Here is a 17,930-nt window from a genome sequence, read left to right as displayed (position 1 = left end):
TCGACTTCCTTAAGGGTCTTTATCTCATAATGTATGATCCATAACAAAAAATAGGGCTATTGATATTTCTTCTTCCTTTGCAGCTATGAAAACAATCCATTGCTCAACTCATACACTACATCCTCCAAGACCACCTTACTAGTCACATACCTAGGCATAAGGTGAGGGGTTTTATGACACCAAAAACATCTAATGTATGTGCTCTGTCCTAAAGAAAACCAATATGCAATATCATAAAGTTCTTACTTCACCTAATTTTTCATGCATGGAGGCTTTGTCTCGAAGAGCATCTTGAAAAAAACTAAAAAAAATGCTCAGCCAATTGTCTATATATTCCTCGAAAACTAACTTCTTGATAATATTTTTCATTGGAAGTATACAAGAAAAGTGTCTTGAGGAGTCCAGTTCCATTTCATATTAATGAACAAATAATAAGCATAGATACATGTTGTGATGTACAACAACCACCCATTTCTATTAAAAAATTACACAAAATCTTAATATGAAATGGGTCCATTTTTAAATAAACCTAGTTAGATTTGTGAATTCATAAATAAAACTGGTATTGATCTCATTACAAGAAAAATCTTTACCAAAAGGCTCGATGCAAATAATTCATTCTAAAAAAGCCTTTGATAAAAGTGTTCCTTTGAAATATTATAAATAAAACTACATTGCGATAAAGCGATCGGAGATCGCATATCGCAATAACAAAGAAGCATTCACAAGAAATACCTCATCCAATCCTCCGATCCGATAAAGAAATCGCAATCGGCAATAGAAGATTTCATATGACAAAGGAACACATACAAATCCCTCATTAAACCTTCTGATCCAATATTGCAATCGGCAATCAGAGATATCCATTGACAAAGGATAAAACACAAGCCAAACCCCGATTGCGATCAAATCATTTAAGCACGCTTCTCAAGAGGGAAACATATGTTAAAACAGTTTGCATGCATATTACTCTACTCCATTATAATATTACTTTTTGGCAATCAGAGATATTCATTGGAAGTGCTAAAGCCCTTCCCTTTGACACTCCTGATTGCGATTTGTGATTTATCGCCGATCGCCGATCAAGGAAATCTGAAGACACGCTTGAAATAATAATTCGATATACAATCGACGAGATGGGTATTTATGGTATTAATTTACCACGATTGGCAGTTCAAATGACTATTAAATTCTACTGTTAAGAGTAAATCCTTTAAAAATATTTCATCCGTGGTACTTCTTAACTTCATTTCATTTATCGTGTGACAATCACCACAATTATGTTCATTTTTATATTGGCTTGTAGCAGCGGTATTTTTGTGTTATGGTTTGAAATTGTCTATGCAGAGTCTTTCTAAACCCATAAATCCAGAGAAAATGGGGAAGAAATTAAAGAATCCCACATCAACTCTTGTAGCCAAAGAACCAAAACAAAGCAAGAAGAGATTAATATCAGATACGACATGTCTTGGTCTGGGAAATATTAGCTGGGAAAACATTTATAATATGATAGAAGTACAAGAGCTTGAAGAATTAGAAGAGGAAGCCACAACTGATTCAACCAACAAGTCAGAGGGAACTCTCAACGAATTGGCTTGTTCATACATTCACAGGATAGCAGCGCAGGCAAAAATCTTGCCATATACTGATGTGGTAAGATGGGTGGTTAAGAAAATCCCAACTTCAGATAGAACATTTTTCACGGCAGATGGAAGGATATTCAGCTCATTCAAGCCCAAAGATCTCAGGCAAGTGTACCATCTACCCCCACCTGAGAAGCGATACAATAAGGCATTCCTAGAAGCATTTGAAAATGAAAATGACTTGGAGTTCGACCCAATCAAGTAATGGAGGCATTTCTTGGAGAAACACAAGCACGAGTCATCGGGTAAGTACTTTGTCGACTCATTAGCTTCTCCTTATTACTATGTTGGAGCTATGATGTGTAGACTGTGGGGAGAACATGATTCTACTAAATTGACTATAGGGATGATCTCGTTAGTGGAAGCTGCAATTAATGGTTATGTTATGGATTGGGATAATATTTTGTCTAATAGACTAGCCACAGAGATATTAGAATACAGAAGGAATGCATATAAAACTTCCTGGATCATCCCCCCTTTCTACTACAGTGCATATATTCTGGATATTATTTGTTTTAATTCTGAATACCCGATATTTGGTTGCAAGTGGACCACCCAAGATCTGAACCCGATTCATATTTATCACAAGCAGTTGTGGAAGGCACAGTATAAAAATCACCTATACATAATTTGTAATGGTTTTATTTTACCTGTATACTATTCTATTTTCAATAATCCTGCTCCCAGGATATCCCAAGAAGAAGAAATTGACTTGAAAGTAGTAGGTAGTTGGTTCGGTGAGGCAAAATTCACCTACGTGAGGCCTTTTGGCAGTCTCACTAAACCCCATTTCCTCCCTCTATATGTTCTCGACAAATTGTTAGCACGGGAATTAGCATATTAGATAACTGTTGAAGGGACATCAAGAACCCTTAGGGACTCCAAGAAATAGTTGTGTCCTATATTTCCACTACGATGTTGCATTTTTACCCTACATGACTACAAGCATGCAGAGAAAGAGGCAGAAAAGATTCAGATGTTGAATCTTGCCACCATTTCGAATAGGCAATATGATCCAAGAAAGGTTGCCCATAACATCACCACTCAAGCTAAACTTGCCAAATTCGATCATGAAGCGGATGACTTTGATGATTTATTTGCTTCGACCGATACATTTTTTCATGTTAAAGGATTGGCTAGAATCAGGTATCAAGAAGAAGGGTTAGAAACGTTCAATAGGATCAGAGACAAAAGGTTGCAAACTCTATCTTTAGACCTATTAGCTACAACCCCTATAGTTTAGCCACCAAGTCAAACGGAATAGAAAGCAGTCGACAAGACTCCTGTAGTGGAAAGATTCCTAAAAAGGAAAAATTGCCAAAGCAGGAGCAAGGATAAGGAAAAAGTGGTGAACTCATTAATTCAGGAATTTATGTTCATCCCAAACTACTTAAATAATGGCAACAATTTGATTCTATCATCAGTAATACTAAAAGTCTATAAGGTTTCAACACACCTGAGGTGACAACTGGTCAGAAGACAACAACTAATACAGTTCCGACTGAAGGAAATAGAGGCGCACCCATGACTTAAAAGGATGTAGAAATAATTTCCGAGAATCCATCTGATGAAATTGTTCTACATGTAGAAGAAATACCACCCTTGCCTGTCTTCTATAGCCCTAAGCATAGGGCTATAGTCAAAAGACAAATGAAAAAGAGGAAAACTGATCAATCTCCTCATTTGCCTTCACAAATGGAGATAACAAATGTGGTATGGAGAGAGGAAGTCAATCCTTCTGAAGATCTTACTAAACTCTCTCAGTATGTTGGAGCATACAGAGCGGCTACAATGGACAAAGCATCGGACGTAAGCAACTTGCTTAAAGAAAAGGGCCAAGCAATTATTTTGCTGGAAACATAGGTACAAGAGTAGCAGCAGAGGATAGAGCAGTTGGAATAGCAGTTAGTAGCCTATAGGTAGTCAAATGATCAATTGAATGAGAAATTGCTCAAAGAAAAGTGAAGGACTGATTAACATGCAATTCAGAAGCAACAGGAACTATCTAAAGCATTGAGCAAGCTATGATTATTAATGAATAGTTGAGCAAATCAAAAGAGGAAGAGATCTCTCAACTATAACTGCAACTAGAAAGTTTCAAAGAATATCCCCAAGTGGGAGAATTCAGATCGGAGGCTCTCCAAATTACCAAAGCATTGTCTAATCAATTGAGCTTAGTATGTCATAATATCTCTCTCGTTCTTCCCCTATGTGAAATTTCATCATCTATGATTGATAAGTCAATTGATGCAAGACAAAAATTGGAACAGGTAGATGAAAGATTAACAGAGTTTCCCTCTTGGCAAGAAACCAAAGAAGGAAAAGCTGCAAATCTACCCCAAATTCTGAAATCACATAAAGAAATCCTATTCCTTGAATGGCAATCTCAACTAATGAAAGTAGAGAGGGTGACATCACGATGTAGATTAGCAACAAGTAATCTAGTTTAATTGATTAATGATACCTTTTATTTATCAAATTTAATTTCCGAATGTTCTCCAAGGAAACTTCCATTGGTGAAAGCATTGGAATAGACATGGAAACAAGAGCTGGAGTAGAGGGAAAGATTAATCGCAAGCATTCAGAATTTAACATGGGAAACCTTTTGGTTCTTCCTTGTTAAACCATATAGTCAGCGAACAATGATGAAATGCCTGACCAATGAAATTGGTTATATGACTCCCAAAATTACTGATGCCACATACACTGCCCAGTTACATTCGCGCATGAATCATCCTCCAAAACTGCAACCGATGCTTGCCATTTGCCAGCTCAAGTCACAAGATAGTCAACCAAAATAATGAACCATTCTAACCGACTACAACATGCCTATTTTAAGAAGATTGTCACAATTTTTATGATTTGGTTATACCAGCACATAGCATTTTTATTTCATAGTTTGTTAGTTTAGATAGTATTTATAGACCCTTTCATGTTTTTAGAAAGGGTCCTAAAAATTTTGTATTAAGACTTGGATTGGTAGTTGCACTTCTGATATATATTTGTTTACAAAAACTGGACCCGAATTTCGAGTTTTAATGAAGAATACTTTTATGTGATATGCACTATTGCTTCTTGTAAAAGTATTTCCAAGTTGAAAGATGGGATCTGAATGCAATTCATATTGGAGGAGACTCAAATACATATGGTACTACTATCTATTTTTTTGTTTGATGCTTTTATGTGAACCAACATTTATTCATTTTTCTATTATTGATGTATGTATATGTTTTCACAGCAATTCTTTGGCTTATCACTATTGAATGTTTAAGAGTTGTTATTTTTCATACATATGTATGTCAATGATATATAAAGAATAGTGTGATAACGTTTTAATTGTTACTTTGTTCAACTACTTGAACAAATTAATGATCATATGAATAAATATTTTTGTGTATAACTAGAGTCATCTATATGCCTACTTGTTAATAGGAATCATCAAGAATTACACTAAGAGAAAGACTTCCCGGGATAGATTACTTATTTATATTATTGCATTTTAGAATAAATCATCCATCATTCCCATTAGATATTAGGAAATAAATCACTTATCCATCCCATTTATAAGTCATTGGGAAACTTGTCCCATTATATCTAGTCGGAGCCACCACACCAAATCGAAAAGGAGCTTCCTTTTAAGGTCTAGACCGGGTGGTTTTCCCCGATGTTAATGCAGCGATTTTCGAGGCATCAACATTTGTGGCCCTGGAAGGAGGGCATGAACTATGAATGGCGAGCAAACCCAAATCTACAATTCATTCTAAGAGTAAATCTCCCTCCAACACACCTCCGACTTCTCCCTCGCACGCTGGAACTCTAGTTTTCAAGCGATAAGTAGAGGAGACAACAACCACTGCTCAACCCCAAAATATCTCAGATAAGTTAACTCTAGAGTCTCCCGAAGTACAATATCTAATCCAAAAACTTCAAGGATTCTCAATATCACCATAGAAATTCGAGTTATCTCAAGGCAGTGTAACTTCGCAATTCGTTCCTTCTCACCCCCTCACCAGACTTAAGAGTGAAAAGCTTGGTATTGAACCTACTGAATTACCTCTACCTAAAAGGAAACAGGCAAGGAAGACAACTGAAGGGTCTGATAGTTAAACTTTCTCATCATCATCATCATCCATTTCATCTTCTCTAGTGCGAAGTCAACCATCCACTCCTCCACTCTAGATTGTCGTTCAATAGGGAACTGGAACTTCAACATCTGTTTCTAAACCTTCTCAAACCTCAATATATGCTCCTTCCCAACCATCTGTAACTTTATCGACATTATCATCTATTAGTAGCTCAACAATGGCATAAAACCCATGGAATAATCTTGGTGCAGTCACAATGCCTGCACCTTTGCACCCATTGCCAGCTCATCCTGAAAAATGGTTGCCGAAATTTAATCCAGATGCAGCCATACAGGCAGATGAACACATAAACAATTTTATGTTGTCGGTCAACTTAAAAAGAGTTACTGAGGAAGATGTTGTTTTTAGACTTTTCCCTTATACCCTACAAGGATTAGCTAGGTCTTGGTACTTTTCCTTACCATCAAGATCCATTACTAGTTGGAATATTTTCTAAGAACAGTTCTTAACTAAATATGGTGATGATAGATCTATAGCAACGTTAATCAATTATATTTAAAATCTTAGAACAGAGTCTAGAGAGCCTATAAAAGTGTTTAATTCGGGATTTAATAAACTCTTAAATAAGATTATGACTGCCTATAAACCTAGTGAACAAGTTAGAAGTGAGTGGTATATAACAACTTTACGTTCAAACATAGCTATGTTTGTAGATAGAGCTGCAAAACCTACTCTAGAAGAAAATATGAAAGAGGCACTTGCTGCAGAAAAACGTATCATCGCCTTAGAAAAGAAAGATGCTCTTGAAGATAGAAAATATAAAAAAGGCACCTTCAAAGATGATTCGAAGAAGAAAATGGCTAAATATCCATACGATATGGAAGGTCTCCAAAAAGTTCTAAAGACCATGTCAAATGAAATGATAGAAATCAAGAAACAAGTGGCTAAGACTTCAACTAAAAATCCATTTAGAAACTTTAAGAAACTAGAATTGCAACCCCTAATGCTATATCCAACACAAACTCAGACCCTGAGGACGATGAAGAAGAAGATATAGTCTTATCATCTGAAGAAACTGAAGAAGAGGTAATTGTAGAATGTCATGGGATGTGGGACTACATTTTACCTAATTCTAACACTAAAAATGAACAAGAAGTTTTCCCAGTAAGTACCAGGAGTAAAGGCACTCCAGAACCTATTCAAATAACTCAGAAGAAAAGGAACATGGGTACTACTACTAAAGAAAAAGTTCCCACAAAGAAGTCTACAACGACACCTACTCAAAATCAGCCATTAGATTCCAATCCACCTTCAACATCTAAAACGTTAGTAGTTATAGACTCTATGGATTACAACATCATTGAAGACATGAAGAAAATAAAAGAAAATATCACTATGTTTGAACTTAGTAAATTCAAACATCAACAAAAGTTGCTGCTCAAAGAATTAGATGCAATACCTTCTTCTCCTCTTCCAAATGCTATATTGTCCAAAGCTGCTAATGAGACAGGTAAACCACCACCTGGTAGAGTAGATGTTATGAAACCAGCTCACAAAAAGATAGAAAAGAGAGATCCACGCTTTAGAATTCAGCCTCTTCGAGGGGGCAACCTCCTTTACATTACATAAATGAAAAATTCTTGGATGATACAAATGAAAATACCTCCTTTCTATATATAGGAGTCTAAGTGGTCCCAATACAATCAAAGCCTACATAACAATAATATTGTAGGGCACAACAGTAACAATGGTGGGCTTCTATGTGGCATAATAGTAACAATATGGGCACTACATGGGTACATCAATATAATAAGTGGGCTATACTAATAACAATAAGGGGTTACACTAGTAGTATAGGGACCTAACATGCCCCTCTCCTTCAAAAAGCGTTGTCCTCAACGCTTGAGTAGTTCTTGATGCTTCTATATAAAATTCTTGTCCTCCCATGTGGAATATTCAACGGGTAAGTACTTCCACTTGATGAGATACTCTGAAATTGATCGATTTCGTAGCTTTCAGGTTCTTGTTTCTGTGACTGCTCCAGGTTCCAATATGATTTTTCCTTCCTCTTCAATTTCTGGCAATATTGTTTGAATTGGGGTCTTTTGCAACTTTTGAATAAATGGCCATACTTCTTCGTCCTTCTTCCATTCATCCCTTGCTTTGTTTATCCAATCTGGATGGATAATAGAAATAGCACAAAACAATGCTTCCACATCCTCATCCTTGAAGAGTCTTCCCATTCGGTAAGGTCGCCATTTTTTAAGTGCATGTAGTATTGCCAACATTTCCTTCTCATAAATAGCTTGCTTTAGATGTAGCCGTAAAAATACCCAATCGCCTACATCAAAACATTTTCCACTATGATGTTGATCTACCTGTTGTTTCATTTGATTTTGCGCTGAAGTGGCGTTATCCTTTAAAAGTTGGAGAACTTGTTGTTGATGCTCGATGTGATCTTTCACTGCTTGAACCTTTTTCTTCTTGATATGTCCTTCTATCTTTAGAGTTTGAGGAGTGGTAATTTCTTCCAATCCTTTACAAGATATGGTCGGATTCATTTCTTGACGCTCGATATGATCTTTCACTTCTTGAACATTTTTCTTCTTGATATGTCCTTCTATCTTGATAGTTTGAGGAGTGGTAATTTCGACCAGTGAATTACAAGATATGGCTACATTCATTTCTTCTTTCTTGATGTGATCTTTCACTTCTTGCTATTCTAATTGGAGATAGATCAAATTCCCATACTCCTCCTTTTCTCTTGACCTACCAAATTTATAATAGAAATCTGCACAATTGCTTTATAGACTCAGGGGCTTCCTCAAATATAATGCCAGCCTCAGTTTGTTCTAAACTGAATATTGAACCCCAAAAGTCTGCAATCCATATTGTTCAGTTGGATAGAACTAAGGTCCAAGTATTAGGAGAAATCAACTCGGTTACCATTAGATTATCAGCTGATCCAAGAGTGGTACAAATAATTGACATTTTAATCGCTAATATTCCTAAGTTCTATGGTTTGATTTTAAGTATAGACTGGTCTGAGAAACTTCATGGTTACATTTCTACCGATTGGTCTCACATGTGGCTGCCCTATAAAGGAAAGCAAAATCAGATAAATATTGACCGGGAGAAGCATATGACTCATACTGTAACAACGTTTGAACAAGAAAACCAGTCTATAGAATTCAACAATAACATTCTTGGTAACTACTCATCTGAATCATTCTTTGGTAATTTTATTGCTCAATCATCACCTTTCTCAGTTAATAATTTCACATCTCATATCGAAAAAATTTCTCAAACAGATACATCAAGGTGTGTTAAAATTGCTGAGGAAACTGTAGATAAACCTTTATTTTAGTCATTATATTTTGATGGGTCAAAATATAATGAAGGTGCGGGAGCGGGATGTATTTTAGTTATTCCTAAGGGAGAAAAGACCATGCTATCATGTAGATTAGAATTTGAGTGCACAAATAATACTGCTGAATATGAAGCCTTGATTCAAGGACTTTATAAATCAATTAGTCTTAAGGTAAAATATTTGAAAGTGTTTGGTGACTCTGAAATTGTTATAAAACAAGTCATAAATACTGTACATTGTCTTTCTAGTCACCTTAAACATTATCAATCTTTAGTACATGACTTTATATCTCATTTTCTAGTGTTTAATATTTCTCCCATTCCTAGATCTCAGAATGCAGCAGCAGATTTACTAGCCAATGTTGCTTCTAAGCTCCTCCCATCTGAAGATTATGGTCTCGATAAATTTTCAGTATAATTAATTTTCAAACCATCGATTCCTGATAATGTCACTAACTGGCGAGTATTCAATCATGATGATAACATTTTATATTTCTTAACTTCTGATAAGTCCTATGATGATCAAATTATTGATGAAAGTGAGCATGATCTTCAAATGAAGGAAAAACTTGAAGAAAAATCAATACCTAAACCAGTGGTCAAGCTTGAAGACCTTTATGACATCAAAGATAGGTTTAAACATGTTACTAATTCAAAGCTTCAAATTTCTACTTTGATATTTGAATTAATAAACCTTGGTACAAAGGACAAGCCACAAAACATCAATTTCGGATTAAGACTTACTTTAGAAGAAAGAACTACATTTATTAGACTATTTCATAGATATAAAAATGTCTTCGCTTGGAAATATGATGATTTGAAAACATATGATAATTCTATCATACAACATATAATTCCAATGATATCTGAAGAAAAACCAATACAATAGAAAGTAAGGAAAATTCATCCCAACCTCGAAAGTCAAATAAAAATTGAATTAAACAAATTCTTGAAAGCTAAGATAATTTTTCCTGTTAGACATTCAAATTGGGTGTCCAACATGGTTCCAGTAAGGAAAAAAATGGTGACATTAGAATTTGTATTGATTTCAGAAATCTTAATAAAGCAAGTAAAAAGGATAACTTCTCTCTACCAACAATGGAGCAAACTCTGCATTCAGTAGCTGGTTTTGAATTAATGTCTTTCTTAGATGGTTTTTCAGGGTATAACCAAATTTTGGTGCACCCCGATGACAGACTTAAGACTACTTTCAGAACTGAGTGGGGAACTTATGCCTATCAAAAGATGCCTTTCGGATTAATCAATGTTGGAGTTACATTCCAAAGAGTGATGGACATAGCATTCAAAGGTCTAATCAATAAATCAATAGTTGTCTATTTGGATGACATTATTGTTTTCTCTAAGAAAAGATCAAATCATTTACATGATTTGAAACAAATCTTTGAGCATTGTAAAAGGTATGGCATTTCACTCAATCCTAAGAAGTCCTTTTTTTCTCTTGACCAAGGTAAACTCTTGGGATTCATTGTTTCAAAAGATGGCATTTATATTGATCTAGATAGAATCAAAGAGAGTTCTGACATTCCATTTCCACATAATAAAAAAACAATGCAATCATTTTTAGGTCAAATTAATTTTGTAAAAGGATTTGTTCCAGAAATGTTTTCACCGATTGTTTTACCATTACAAACCATGATTAAGAAAAACTCAGTGTTTAAATGGGGACATATAGAAATAGAGGCTTTTGATTCAATCAAGCAAGTTATCATAAATGCTCCCACACTAAACACCCCTGATTTTTCGAATCATTTCATTTTATATACTCTTGAAACTAATTTATCTTACGCAGCAATATTGCACAAATCAATGATCAAAACTTGGAAGCACCAATTTCATTTTATAGTTCAAATCTTCAAGGTGCTGAGCTTAATTACTTCGAATTTGAAAAGCAAGCCTTTGTTGTATACAAAGGCATTAAGCACTTTAGGCCCTTTCTCTTAAAAGCTCACACGAAATTTATAGTTCCTTTTTCAGCAATAAGACAGTTACTAGTTCAAAGGGAATTAGGAGAAAAAAGAGAAAACTGGGTCACGGCATTACAAGAATATGATTTGGACATTAGATCAGCAAAGATTTTCAAAGGCCAAGGTTTTTTCGAGTTGTTAGCAGGAGCTTCTAATATTTAGGAACATGAAGGTACAAATAGTATTGAAGAAATCAATGAGATAAGTACCATTAATCCTAAATCCCAATATGTAGATTTGTTATTCGATTTGAAAAATGGATATGATCCTTATAATATTTCCTATAAAAATAAGTGTGCCTAAGACTGAAAGAAAAAAACTTCATGATAGTTGATGATGTGTTTTTTAGACAGAATTATGATTCAATTTTGTTAAGATGCTTAGAAAAACCTAAAGCACAAAAGGTCTTGCAGGAACTACATAGTGGTATGGAAAGAGGAAATTTTGAAGCTGATACAACAGCTCAGAAAATTATTCATGTTGGCTATTATTGGCCCACCTTATTTAAAGACACTCATGAATATACAACAAAATGCAGAACATGTCAAGCTACCAGTGGAAGACAAAGAAATCCAGCTTTTCCTTTGCAACCAATCAACATTGAATAACCCTTTCAACAATGGGGATTGGATATCATTGGAGAAAGCATTCCACATTCATTCAAACAGCATAGGTATATCCTTACAGCTACATATTACTTTACTAAGTGGGTGGAAGCAATTCCTATGAAGACAACAAACTTTGAGGCAATTATTGAATTCATAGATCAGTTCGTCATTACTAGCTTTGGTGTCCCAAACAATCTTATTCTTGACAATGCATCTTATTTATCCAGTAATTCCATACTTGAATTTGCTATCAAAATAGGATTCAAATTGAAATATTTGGCAAACTAATACCCTCAGGGAAATGGTTTAGCAGAATCCACCAATAAAAATATTATCAAAATCATTAAGAGAACTATTGATCAGAATCATAAGAGCTGGCATAAGTCTTTGATATTCGCACTATGGGCAGACCGTATAGCACAGAAGGCCTCAATAGGAGTTTCTCCATTTAATCTAGTGTATGGAAAAGAGTTTGTCATACCAGCAAACTTAGTACTTCCATCACTAACCTTTGTGTAGTTTATTGAAGAAAATCCCTCATCTTCTATTCAATTGAGACATGATGAGATCTTGAAACTAGAAGAAGAAAGGGAGAAAGCCCGAATTACACATGCAAAGCATCAACAAATTATTAAGTCTTCTTTTGATACCACTTCAACCGGCTCAAAACATTTACAAGTTGGTGATTTGGTTTTGAAATGGGATAAATCCCATGAGGATAAAGGAAAACACACTAAATTTCAGATGTGGCTCGAACCATTTCAAATCAGTTTGATGATAGGCCCATCTACATTTATATTGCAAGATCTATCAGGAAAGAGATTTTCTCTTCCTGTCAATGGGCTTATTTTGAAAAAATTCTTCAATTGAGGAGGTAACCCCTTCTCACTTTGTAAGTATTCAATTTTTCAGCTATATTTGTGTGAATAATTAGTTTATTTTCTTCCTTAGGAAATAAAGTTGTAAATAGCCTTCTATTGGTCTTTACTATTTTGAAAAGGTTACTCAAAAGAAAATAGTCTTAATATTTACTTTTGATAGATGGAAGCCTTGAAGGAAAAAGAAAAGTTCTAGGAAATTAGGTAGATTAAACTCTGAAAACGCTTTTTATTTTTGAATCTTCTCAAAACTTGAAAACACTGTAAACCATTCTAAATTTTTAGAAGCCTAAAAAAAGGTTATCAATAGAAAGAAAAGATTGATCCAATCTTAGCATCTTCAACTCCCAAAACTGTCATCCATGTTCTCTTAAGGAGAAAATTATTCCTCCCATCCATCAAAGTTTATAATTTCTCAGAGTGTAATTCTAAAATATATTTGATATAAAAGATAAGAGGTCTTATCACAAGCCTGCTTACCATGATCATAGGGGACTAGTTCAACTGACATTACCAACACTGCATACCAAAATAGGGTAATGGCTTATAATTGTAAGACAAGGGGTCTCATCACAAGCCAGCTTGTCTAGTTAAATTACAACTAGTGAATGGCATTGTCAATAGCTGGCCACCAAACCAAGACAATGGCTTTTTATCTTACAAAATAAAGAAATAAGGAAAAAGAAAATGCAATACAAAAAATGTGGAAACATATCTTTTGGATTCATTTTTTTAAATTATACTCTGAAATAGATGGAACAATGAATGATTAAATGGTTAAAAGGTAACCCTGCCAAGACTATAGACATTTGCTGGCAGCAGTGGCTCTACATGTGACAAAGGAGTCATTATAAAAGCTAATTTGGAGAAGCCTCTTGTTTTATCATTATCAAAGAATTAGGGCTTACTTAAACTTAGAATGTATTTAATTTTGAGATGAGAAAGAGATAGCAAAAATAGTTTTCATTATATTCAGAATTTATGATTACCTAGTTATATTATATTTTCTCTATCTATTAAGGTTTTCATATTATGAAGGTTAAAATATTATATTATTTTCTCAGAGATAACTGTTTCTCCTAGTGAATTTCCAATTGTTATGTTATACAACGACCCGCCATTTCTATAAAAAAAATTACGCAAAATCTTAATATGAAATGGGTCCCTTTTTAAATAAACCTAGTTAGATTTGTGAATTCATAAATAAAACTGGTATTGACCTCATTAGAAGAAAAATCTTTACCAAAAGGCCCGATGTAAATAATTCATTTTAAAAAAGCTTTTGATAAAAGTGTTCTTTTGGAATATTATAAATAAATCTACATTGCAATAAAGCGATCGGAGATCACATATCGCAATAACAAAGAAACATTCACAAGCAAGAACTCATCCAATCCTCTGATCCAATAAAGAAATCGCAATCGAAATCAGAGATGTCATAAGCCAAAGGAAAACATAAAAAGCCCTCATTAAACCTTCCTATCTGATATCACAATCGACAATCGGAGGTATCCATTGACAAAGGATAAAACACAAGGCAAACCATGATTGCGATCAAATCAATTAAGCGCACTTCTCAAGAGGGAAACATATGTTAAAACAATTTGCATGCATATTACTCCGCTCCATTATAATATTACTTTTTGGCAATTGGAGATATTCATCGCAAGTGCTAAATCCATTCCCTTTGACACTCCCGATTGCGATTTGCGATTTATTACCCATCGTCGATCAAGGAAATCCAAAGACACGCTTGAAATAATCATTCGATATACGATTGACGAAATGGGTATTTATGGTATTAATTCACCACGATTGGAGGTTCGAACGTCTATTAAATTCTACAGTTAAGAGTAAATCCTTTAAAAATATTTCATCCATGGTCATTCTTAACTGCATTTCATTTATCATGTCGCAATCACCGCAATTCTATTCATTTTCATATTGGATTGTAGCAGTATTATTTCTGTGTTATGGTTTGAAATTGTCTGCGGAAAGAAGGGATTAATATCATATACGACATGTCTCAGTCTGGGAAATACTAGCTGGGAAAGCATTTATAATCTGATAGAAGTAGAGGAGCCTAAAGAATTAGAAGAGGAAGCCACAGCTGATTCAACCAACAAGTCAGAGGGAACTCTCAAGGAATTGGCTTGTTTATACCTTCACAGGATAGCAGCGCGGGCCAAAATATTACCATATATTGATTTGGTAAGATGGGTGGTTGAGATAATCCCAACTTCAGACAGAACATTTTCCACGATAGATGGAAGGATATTTGGCTCATTCAAGCCTAAAGATCTCAGGAAAGTGTACCATCTACCCCCACCCAAGAAGCGATACAACAAGGCATTCCTAGAAGCATGTGCAAAGGAAAAAGACTTGGAGTCGGACCCAATCAAGCAATGAGGCATTGCCCAGAGAACCACAAGAACTAGTCATCGGATAAGTACTCTGTCGACTCATTAGCTTCTCCTTATTGCTATGCTGGAGCTATGATGTGTAGACTTTGGGGAGAACATGATTCTGCTAAATTCAATATAGAGATGGTCTCGTTAGTGGAAGCTGCAATTAATGGTTATGTTATGGATTGGGCAAATATTTTGTTTGATAGAGTAGCCATAGAGATATTAGAATACAGAAGAAATGCATATAAAACTTCCCGTATCATCCCCCCTTTCTACTACAGTGCATATATTGTGGATATTATTTGTTTTAATTCCAAATACCTAGTACTCAGATGGAAGTGGACTTCCCAAGATCTGAACCCAATTCATATTTATCACAAGCAGTTGTTGAAGGCACACTATAAAAATCACCTGTACAGAATTTGCAATGGTTTTGTTTTACCTGTATACTATACTATTTTTAAAAATCTTACTCCCAAGATATCCCAGTAAGAAGAAATTGACTTAATAGCAGTAGGTAGTTGGTTCGGTGAGGAGAAATTCACCTATGTGAGGCCTTTTGGCAGTCTCACTAAACCCCATGTCCTCCCTCTATATGTTCTTGACAAATTGTTAGCACGGGAATTAGCATATCAGATAACTCTTGAAGGGACATCAAGAACCCTTAGGGACTCCAAGAAATAGATGTGGCCTATATTTCCCCTACGATGTGGAAGTTTTACCCTACATGACTACAAGCATGCAAAGAAAGAGGCAGAAAAGATTTATATGTTGAATCTTTCCACCATTCCGAACAGGCAATATGATCCAATAAAGGTTGCCCATAGCGTCACCGATCAAGCTAAACTCACCAAATTCGATCATGAAGTGGATGACTTTGATGATTTATTTTCTTTGGCCAATAAATTTTTTCAGTTTAAAGGATTGGCTAGAATCAGGTATCAAGAAGAAGGGTTAGAAACGTTCAATAGGCTTAAAGACCATAGGTTGCAAACTCTGCCTTCAGACCTATTACCTACAACCCCTACAGTTCAGCCACCAAGTCAAATTGAACAGAAAGCAGCCAACAAGACTCCTGTAGTGGAAAAGATTGTTGAAAAAGAAAAATTGCCAGAGCAGGAGTAGGGACAAGGCAAAAGTGGTGAATTCATTGATTCAGGCATTTATGTTGATCCCAAACTGCTCAAAGAATGGCAAAAGTTTGATTCTATCATCAGTAATACTGAAAATCTACAAGGATTCAGCACACCTGAGGTGACAACTGATCAAAAGACAGAAACTAATACAGTTCTGACTAAAGGAATCAGTAGCCCACCCATGACTCAAAAGGATGTAGAAATAATTCTCGAGAATCCATCCGATGAAATTGTTCTACATGTAAAAGAAATACCACCTTTGGACGTCTTCTATAGCCCTAAGCATAGGGTTGTAGTCCAAAGACAAAGGAAAAATAGGAAAATTGATCAATCTCCTCTTTTTCCTTCAGAAATGAAGATAACAAATGTGGTATGGAGAGAAGAAGTCAATTCTTCTAAAGATATTACTAAATTCTCTCAGTATGTTGGAGCATACACAACGGCTATAGTGGACAAAGCATCACAGGTAAGAAACTTGCTTAAAGAAAAGGACCAAGCAATTATTTTGCTGGAAACACAAGTACAAGAGAAGCATCATACGATAGAGCAGTTGGAACAACAGTTAGCAGCCCAGAGGCAATCAAATGATCAATTGAATGAGAAATTGCACAAAGAAAAAGAAATGATTGATCAACATGCAATTTAGAAGCAATAAGAACTATCTCAAGCATTGAGCAAGCTGCGATTATTAAATGAACAGTTGAGCAACTCAAAAGAATAACAGATCGCTCAACTATCACTGCAGAAAGAAAGATTCAAAGAATATCCCCGATTGGGAGAATTCAGATCAGAGGCTCTCCAAATTACCAAAGAATTGTCTAATCAATTGATCTTATTATGTCATAATATCTCTCTCATTCTTCTCCTATGTGAAATTTCATCATCTATGATTGATAAGTCAAATGATGCGAGACAAAAATTTAAACAAGCATATGAAATATTAATAGTGTTTCTCTCTCAGCAAGAAACCAAAGAAGGAAAAGCTACAAATCTACCCCAAATTCTAGAATCGCATAAAGAAATCCTATTCCTTGAATGGAAATCTCAACTAATGAAAGCAAAGAGGGCGACATCAAGATGAAGATCGACAACAATTAATTTGGTTGAATTGATTAATGATACCTTTTATTTATCAAACTTAATTTCAGAATGTTCTCGAGGGAAACTTCCATCGGTGAAAGTAGTGGAACAAACATGGAAATAGGAGCTGGAGCTAAGGGAAATATTAATCGTAAGCATTCAACTTTAACATGGGAAACCTTTTGGTTCTTCCTTGTTAAACCATATATTCAGCGAACAGTGATGAAATGCCTCACCAATGCAATCAGTTATATGATTCCCGAAATTACTGATGCCACATACACTACCTAGTTACATTCGCACATGAGTCATCCTCCAGAACTACAACCGATTCTTGCCATTTGGTAGCTCAAGCCACAAGATAGTCAACCAAAACAGTGAACCATTGTGACCAACTACAACATGCCTATTTTAACAAGATTGTCACAATTTTTATGATTTGGTTATACCAGCACATAGCATTTTTATTTCAGTTTGTTAGTTTAGATAGTATTTATAGACCCTTTCATGTTTTTAGAAAGGGTCCTAAAATATTTGTATTAATATTTGGATTGGAAGTTGCACTATTGTTCTTCCGATATATATTTTTTTATAAAAACTAGACCTAAATTCTGAGTTTTAATGAAGAATACTTTTATGTGATATTCACTATTGCTTGTTGTAAAAGTATTTCCAAGTTGAAAGGTGGGATCTGAATGCAATTCATATTGGAGGAGACTCAAATACATATCATACTAC

This window comes from Pinus tabuliformis, chromosome 3_2, assembly GCF_031772625.1.
Source record: "Pinus tabuliformis cultivar Carrire ecotype Pingquan chromosome 3_2, CPIR1, whole genome shotgun sequence".
NCBI lineage: Eukaryota > Viridiplantae > Streptophyta > Pinopsida > Pinales > Pinaceae > Pinus > Pinus tabuliformis.
The sequence above is the reverse complement of the archived record's forward strand: the minus strand, read 5'-3'. Positions refer to the sequence as shown.